Raw genomic sequence first — 8,593 nt, forward strand, 5'->3', positions numbered from 1 at the left:
TGGTGACAACTCTGAACGCTGATACTACTACCACTTCGATACTTGCTGTCAGCTCAGTCCATTCCAAGTCGCCTAACCAGGCTATTACCCAACTTCGGAAAACATTGCTTCATCCGTCGCAATATCTTCCTACATCTACACTACATCTTCCCATCCTCAAGGCTTCTTCATTTTCAACCCCTTCAGTTATTATCACGCTTCACCCTTATTGTTCACCTCCCCGTAGTACCACCTGACTCACCACTCCCTCTTCTTTTTAGCCCAGCAACGTGGGATAATTTTTCTTTTGTGATCCTCCTATTCTGACGTCTCTAAAACAAGTAGGCAGAGTTTCTTTCCGCAGGCCATTCCGATCGTTCACGCCTTATCACAGTTAAGGCCTGTTCACACGAGAGGGCACGAGTAGAGATGACGTCACGGGCGGACCAACTACTGGGTAAACAAGTAGTTACTTCGTTTCTCGCCCGTGACATTATCTTTACATCGCCCACCCCTGTGACCGCCGAACATCCCCGCTCGTGTCGAAAAGCTTTACAATCCGACTCCCAAGCTCGTGCCTACCCTGACTGACTGACCTCACCTGGCAAACCTATTCCTTCTCAGCCTCATTCATCCCTTAATACTAGAACCGGAACTGTTTCCATTTCCCGGGCTGGTTGTCATAGTGCTACACTGTTCCCCCCCAGAGGCCGTCGAATGTCTTACACTAATACTACCTTCTGTGACCTCACCCTTGAAGATTATATTGGAGTCCTGTCCGACGATATCGATCGCTCCCTCGTCAAATGTTGGCGTTTTGTCCACCCTGATAAGCACTGTCGCTCCACAGCCCGCTGCCCTCTATGTGCCCAACCTGGCCAGGGTCGTTTAAACTGCTCTGCACAATCACGCACGTGTGCCAATTATGGTGGCTCCCATAATGTATTTTGTAGGGGTTGCCCTACCAAGTTCTAGTCTGTTTCAATTTTGTCTGTTCTTACGCAAAGCCAGACAGGAAGCATGCCGACGAGGTTTTTCTCTTGCTCCATACTCCAGTGCTGTCCTTCGCTCTGCCCTCCCTCTTCTCTCCAGAACGTTTCTACATCCCATTCTAAATCCTTCAGTCTCTGCTCCCATTCCCTGTACATTCAAACGGACTGCCGCCATCCATTCATTATCCTACTCTTCTTCCTCCACCACCCCTTCTTCCCACGCCCTCCCAACACCCCCCCCCCCCTGCTTCATCTACACCAAAGGATAGGAATAGCAAGGAGGGAAAGGGAGTCCCCTCCGCTCCCTTCTGGCTACATACGTGACTCCCTTTTGTCACAATAGTGCCCTTCCCCGATTTCTCCTCCTCTTGGCATTCGACCCCAGGCTTAACTCCTTGTGACATCATACCCGCAGTCCAATTCTCCTTTAGAATTTTCGGCTTGGTTGTATGACCATGGGATTTAGGGGCAACCCCTGCCAATGTCGACTAGTCTGTCAGCAAGCTCACTCCCTCTGATGCCAATGTGGCTGGCGACCCAGTTAATGATTATTCTTCTACCCTGAGCAAGAATTCTCTGCGCTATGGTAAGCACAGTGGTCAGGAGGTAGATGTTGTCTTTGGGTGAGCTGTGCTGAAGACAGTCAATGGCTGCCCTGGAGTCTGTATGTATGACCACATGTCCTTCCCTCAGGGACGCGTGGGCTAGGGCTCCCATGATTGCAACTGCCTCTGTCTGTAGCGAGGAGGCGTTGTCTGTTACCTTCATGGATTTTGTGGCATCCCTTGCTGCAAAGCCGGCGCCTGCAGTGTGGCTCAAAGGATCGACTGATCCATCTGTGAAGTATGTTCTACTACCCGGAGGAGTGATGGCTGCAATGACCCTCTCGGCTTCTGCCTTTAGACTAGGCGTGGGGTATTGATTCTTTCTCATTGACAGGCTCATCATAGATAACTCTATCAAGGTTTGTGCCCACGGCGGGGCTTCGATAAAGTCAGGGTGGGGGGAGTCCATGCCCTTAGCAAGTAGTTGTTGCTTGAGCTGATAGCGTATCAACACCCTGGCTGTGTGAGACAGGCCAGGAGCTCGTTGTCTTGTTCTAGGCGTCTGACTATTTTTTGTCTTAGGCTTGTGTTCTGGGAGCCTGGATCATCTTTGACAGGAACTGTGCTGCCAATAGATCAATTCATGAGTCCAGGGGGGGAAGGTTTGCCTCCATCAGGAGGTTGAGGACCTTCCTCCCCCTTGGGGCACCCAGAATGATCCTGGCAGCCTCATTTTGAACTGTCTCTAATTTGTCTTTATATTTTTTCTTTATGGCAATCAGATCGACAGAGGTATAGTCCACAATAGGCCGGACGGCATGTACATAGAATGCTCTTAGTACTTTGTGTCGGGCTCCTATGTGTCTCCCAGTTATTGCTCTCATGACAGACAGTCTTGCTTTGGTTCGGTCAACCAGGTACTGGACCTCCTTCTGGAAGGAGAGGGTCCGGTCAATCCTTAACCCAAGGTATTGGAAGTCCTGGACCCATTCCAAGTCCATTAAGTCCATTCCCTAGATTTTCAGGCTTGTGCCTTGAACATTGTGTCTCAGGGCCATGGCTTTTGATTTGGCTGCAGAGATCTTTAGTCCTGTCCTACAAAACTCCTCAGATACAAGGTCCAGACAACGCTGGGCTTTATTTAGGCAGTATGGTCCAGTGGAGGTGATTGCAAGATCGTCTGCATAGGAGATGATCTTGCACCCCACAGGGAGGTGTATGTTGAGGATACAGGATATTAGGGTGTTAAATAGGGCTGGACAACCCCACCCTATGGCGTTCCATTTTCTAGTGGCATGTGCTGTGATAGGTGACCTTGGAATCTGACTCTGGCTGTTCTGTTCCTGAACTAGTCACCTATCTAAGCCAAGAGCTTTCCTCTGATTCCCTTCTGGATCAGGCTCTCCTGAATTGCAAGTGGACTTACTAATTCAAAAGCCTTCTCCAGATCTAGGAATACAACCACAGATGTGCCAGTGCTGATTGTGCTTAAGAGCGTGGCTATACTGTGTGCTGTGCTGGAGGTGTTCATTTGGGGGTCCCATTTTCCATTGGAGTCGGTTTAGTACCATCCTCTCGGCCGTCTTGGCCAGACAATTGAGGAGAGAGATAGGGCAGTACTTCTCTGGCTCCTTTGGTTTTGGGATGGGAACTATGGTAGCCCTCTTCCAGTTCTGGGGTATAGTGGAAGTTTCCCAGGACTTGTTGATGAGTTGCAAGAGTGCAAGCTCACCTGCTAGCCCTAGGTGGGAAATGATGGGGTACGGAAACCCATCAGAATCCGGGGCTGAGCGAGAACTGTTTTTGTAGGTTTTTCTTAGTTCCCTCGGGGAAAAGATAACATCTGAGTTATCGGGTTTGGCTGACCTTTCTCTGATATGAGCAACTCTGTCTGGTTGTAGGCATTCTTTTCTTGCCCTCAGTTCGGCTGGCAGACTGTTGCTGCTTGTTCTCGCAGAAAACTCGTGCGCCAGTCTGTTTGCCTCTGATTGGGGGTCATGATATGTGCACCTCGGGGATGAGCGGCTGGTAGCTCGCCTGACCCATTGCCATAGCTCTGAAAGGGTGGTTTGGTGGTCGAAGAACTAAGGCCATTCCAACCACTTTTCCTGCCTGACTCGATTGGCAGTTTTCCTTGGCATCCCTGACAGCCTCCCTTAGGAGGTCTAGGTTGTCAGAGGTTCTTTGCCTTCGGAATTGTTTTCAGCACATGTTTACTCTGTGGTTGACCTCCCTAACATCGTCATTAAAGTAACAGGCGTCTTTGTGACTCCTGAACCCAGGCCGAGTTTTAGGTATGGTCAGGGAGAATCTTGATTTATAGCATTGATAAGTCTGGCTTCAAGAAATTCCACATTTTCACTTTGTGGGGGTTTATTGCATCTCAGACAGTGGGCCAAGGCGTTTAAAAACGCCTGCCAGTTAACCTTGCCTGTTTTCCACCTTGGATTTGGTTGTGTTATTTGAGTCATACTGTGCCTGGGGTTTTCTTTTGCCACCAGGAGGCACATATGGCTTCAGGGTGACTGCCGTGGTCTGGGCCTTGCATGGGTCGTCAACTTTAGTATCTGTCTGTGGGGGATTTTTAGTTTGTTTTTCCATGTATTGGACAGTTACTTCATCCTCTCACGCCCCCACCCACCACAGAGTCCAACAAGGGGAAGCTGAATGTTAGAGCCAGTGTCTAACAGCTACAGGGGTGGTGAGAGGATATACGCAGTTAATAGCCATTATAACGGCACTCACGGACCAGCGTGAGTGCCAACGGCGCTCACACTGAAGAAAAAGGGGCACCTACCTGCCTATTCGTTTTCATGCGAAAAAACTTAGAGTCTGCTATACCAGTCCCTAGCAAATAGAATGGCAACTATCTGCACACCGTAAGGCAGGCACACTAAGACCCCCCAGACACACCCTCCCCTGCGGGAGGTTAAGGTCTCCCCACGTCCGAGTACGAGCCCGAAGATGGGGACCAATTCACCAGAAGGTGCGCATAGAGTTATCCAAATGCCGAAAAATGCGTATAGGAAAGAATTGGCTATAGGACACGAAGCTAATTAGAAACAATTAGAATCGCAGCAGCAACGAAGGGTGAGTACGAAACGGCCAGGATATCACGCAAGGGCCAAGATCGAGTTTGCTGTGGGGGAAGCACAATACATCTGTTTAAACCACCCAAGCAAAAACCTTGACACCGAGAGGTCCTGAGAGTCCTTGGTATTTTCTGACCGAGTGCCAACCGCTGCGCCCAGTCGAACACCTTTTCCGTGCGGTTCCTCTAATCCCTCTGAATCAACCACCCAAAGGCTGATTCACCGCAGGGAGAGAGGAGAGGAATATCCTTTCAAGGTGGATCCTGTGGCAGGCGTTGCTCAGTGACGAGACCTTACTTATATAGACATTGTCTCTAAAGAAGGGGTAGGCAAGTCTTATCTGATTAGAACCAATAGAAGCTGGGAATTGTTGCCCTATCGGCCAGCCCTTCTCATCGGACTGAAGAAGCGTAACATTTTTTGCCTGCTATCTGAACCAAGGTTAAAGGAACCATCTCTTTCTTGAGTTATTAAGCTAGAGCCTTTAAATGTATACCCTCTTATTCTTGTTCCCGTCAATAAAAAGTCTCGCCTGTATAGCACCAGCTGGCAGACCACCAGAATCATATTCTAAATCACTCATTTTGATTTTGATTAGAATCACGCAGAATATTGAGTGGTCAGTCGGACGAACGGTCGAAACGAGCAGAACCTGTGGATGTGAAGGGTATCAATAAAGGCTGCAAGGACCTTCAAAGAGTGTTGTGAAGCCAGGATTAAACTTAGCATTAGAATGAGATGGGGATACTAGAGAAGGTGAATCCTTTGTACATGTGACAGAATGTCTATTTACCAGTTTAGGACCCTGACTAGTTTCGTTTCTCTTAGGCCGCTTTCACACCAAGATGACAAGTGGCAAATGACACATGGCGCAAGATGGCACCATCGGAGGTTGACATTATTATTGCTGTCCTAAATCATAATTAATCTTGTGACAATTATCTGTCATTTGAAGGGATAAAGTGGATGACTTCGGGATAGAATTTGAGGGAAATCTTTTCCAATAACCTGAAAATACATGTAAGGAAAAATATATTGATGATTTTACCAATGTGATGTATCATACAAACATTTGTATTTCCCCACAGTTTGTACAAATGTTATGTTGATTGGTTCATTGTATGGAAGAGGCATATTTGTGCACGAGAACAAGTTTTAACACCAAGATGGCACGTCACATGTCATCTGAAAACGAACGCACGGAAACATATGAAACTTTTTACACAAAAGTGGCATGGTACGTCACATTTGCCGTGCGACCTGCATACCAAGGTAAGATTAGACTTAGATTGCATTTTTAGGCATGTGACCTACCACTTGAGAAAGTTGTCAGATTTTAATGGAGCTTTTACATCTAAAGTTATTATTAGCCGAGTTAATAATAATAATAAAAAAAAAGTCATATAACATATGATATAAGAAAGGAAAACTTTTGGAAGTATGGTATGCAGAGTAGTTTTGAAATGTCTAGAAAGGCTTTGCTCACCCAGGGAGCGAGGCTTTGGTTGAGGGCGCTTTCACACCAAGGTGGCAAGTGATTTTATGTTATTTATATGTGAAGCGTGCTTAATGCCTTAGTGTTTATATAAAAGAAAAAACCCTGTGAAAGCTTTGGATTTTACATATGCCTTAAAAGAGCATCCGCCTGCTGTCGTCGTACAATCTGGAACAATAAAACAACTAGCTGGTGAAATTACATTTCCTCAGTTACATCCACTTTTTTTTTTGCCGTCTGGTGTCGAATTCATAAACTATCAGGTAACCATCCCCCACCCAGCCCCCCGTCATCCATATTCGAGATAATCTCATCTCTGTTCCTCTCTTAAGTCGGTAATAAACTGGGTAACTATTTCAGCCAGGTCAGTAGTGGCCCTCACCTTTCTCCGCACTTTTCTTTCATTAAGACCACCAGAGAACACACTCTTCTCCCTGTCCTTTGACGAGTCATATAGTGCTCCTTTTTCATCCTCTGAACTTCATGCTGCTTTACATGCCCTGGCAGTAGTCATTACCGTATGCTCCGACATCTTCCATCTTCCTCTCTGTCTTCCGGTTAACTATTTTCTACCACATTTGGACAACAGGAAAAACAATTCCTCCTCATGAAGCCTATATTCTCCCCTTCTTGAAACCCAATAAACTGGGTACCCTTCCTCAAGGTTGCCACCCCATCACTCTAATTAGCTGTTTGATCTGCTTTGCTGCTTTCCAACACCTATCCTCCCTTCCCAGACCTCCTAACCTGCTAGACATCCTTAGGGAATCCACCATATTCTCCACAGACAACCTGCTTGCCTTCCTCACTTGCATACAATCCTTCACTTGATTTATTTCCCTCTTTGCTTATACCTTCCTTAATCCTTTGACATCCTTTCCACCTTAACACATCTTTACCTTTTCTAATACCAATGTTGGCATATTCATTAACTCACCCCATTATCCACCCTCTCCAATACTATGCATTCCTACATTTATTTTGCTTTTTAGCCATTAATCCAATGCCACTGGGGAAAATGAATAAAAAATTGGGAAAAATGCTGTGCTTAATTTTCATTTTTTTTTGTGAAATGTCACATATATGGCTCTGCTAGTGCTTAACCTTACCTGATTTCACCTTTCCTTGAATTTTTTACTAGTGCTATGAATATCGATGGTGTTATTTTTATTATAAACATTATAATTACTATGTTATAAACATAAGTAACAGCAAAATAAGATAACATAAAATATTTTCGCAAATCAAACAAAAGGGTGAACGGGTGAGACAGGCAGTACTTGTAATTGGCTCATTGGTGACTTGGTACAAGTGTAGCCATCTATGTGTAAAAATAATTAAACAAGTAAACTCACAGTGGGCATGGCATACACGTACACGTCATGCCCGTTGGCACTGGATTAACCATTAGCCATTATTAAGAACACATATAGTATCAATTACAAGTGTTCTTACAGTAGTGCTACAAGTTACATGATACAGGGTCTGGCTTCCGGTTTCTCATGTGTTTCATTGACAGCAGTAGGTAGGTATGTATGGTCCAGAGAGCATACTCAAAGCCCCAGTTTTAACAATAACTAATAAATTGCTTGAAGCTGTTCTTCAGGTTTATGATCATAGTTTGACATGGTATAACTTCACAGATTGATGTGGACAGTCTTCCATTACTTATATTTGTAGAATCACAAAATCATCATGCCCCTGGAATTTTTAATGGAATTAGTTACTTGGGTAAACCATGACAATTGTGCTATAATACTGTTATTTTTGAGGCCATCCTCAAATAAAATGATATCCAGGAGATATAGTTCATCGTCTTGTTTCTAAAATGTGTACGGGTTAATTCTCAACTAAGATACGAAGGAAGAAAACTGTTTTGCAAATATATGTTACTTTGGGTTACCCATAGTTTCAGTATATTATGCAAGTTTAAACATTTGAAGTACCCAAATTTATTTCGGGTGTGATTTTAACATAATGTTTTATCTACAAACAAGTGGATTTTGAGACATTCCATTAATAAATATTTGTTTTATTAATAATATTGCCAACTACAGTGGAGACAAGAATAGGAACAGTAATGGGGAGGAGGTGCTAGTAAAAATATCTAAGATTATTATGGTGAAAAGTTGATAATGATTATGGTCATGCTTATAATGATAAATCAATGATGATAATAAAAGTATGATAAAAAGATGATGATGGTTTTGGCTGTTTACTTTAATGTCTTTAATTGATGAGACTTATAACAATCATTAAAACAAAATGATTATGGTTGTGCTTATCCTTACAATAATAATAATAATAACAACACTAAAAATAGTAACAATAATGATAAAAGTAATGGTAATAATAATAATAATAATAATAATAATAATAATAATAATAAACTATATCAGAAAGAAAGAAAAAAAAAAAAAAAAAAGACAATAACAGTGACACTGATAAATTAGTAAATATAATACTAAAAAAAAAAAAAAAAAAAAAAAA

The sequence above is a fragment of the Penaeus chinensis genome, chromosome 17 (assembly GCF_019202785.1).
Source record: "Penaeus chinensis breed Huanghai No. 1 chromosome 17, ASM1920278v2, whole genome shotgun sequence".
Taxonomy (NCBI): domain Eukaryota; kingdom Metazoa; phylum Arthropoda; class Malacostraca; order Decapoda; family Penaeidae; genus Penaeus; species Penaeus chinensis.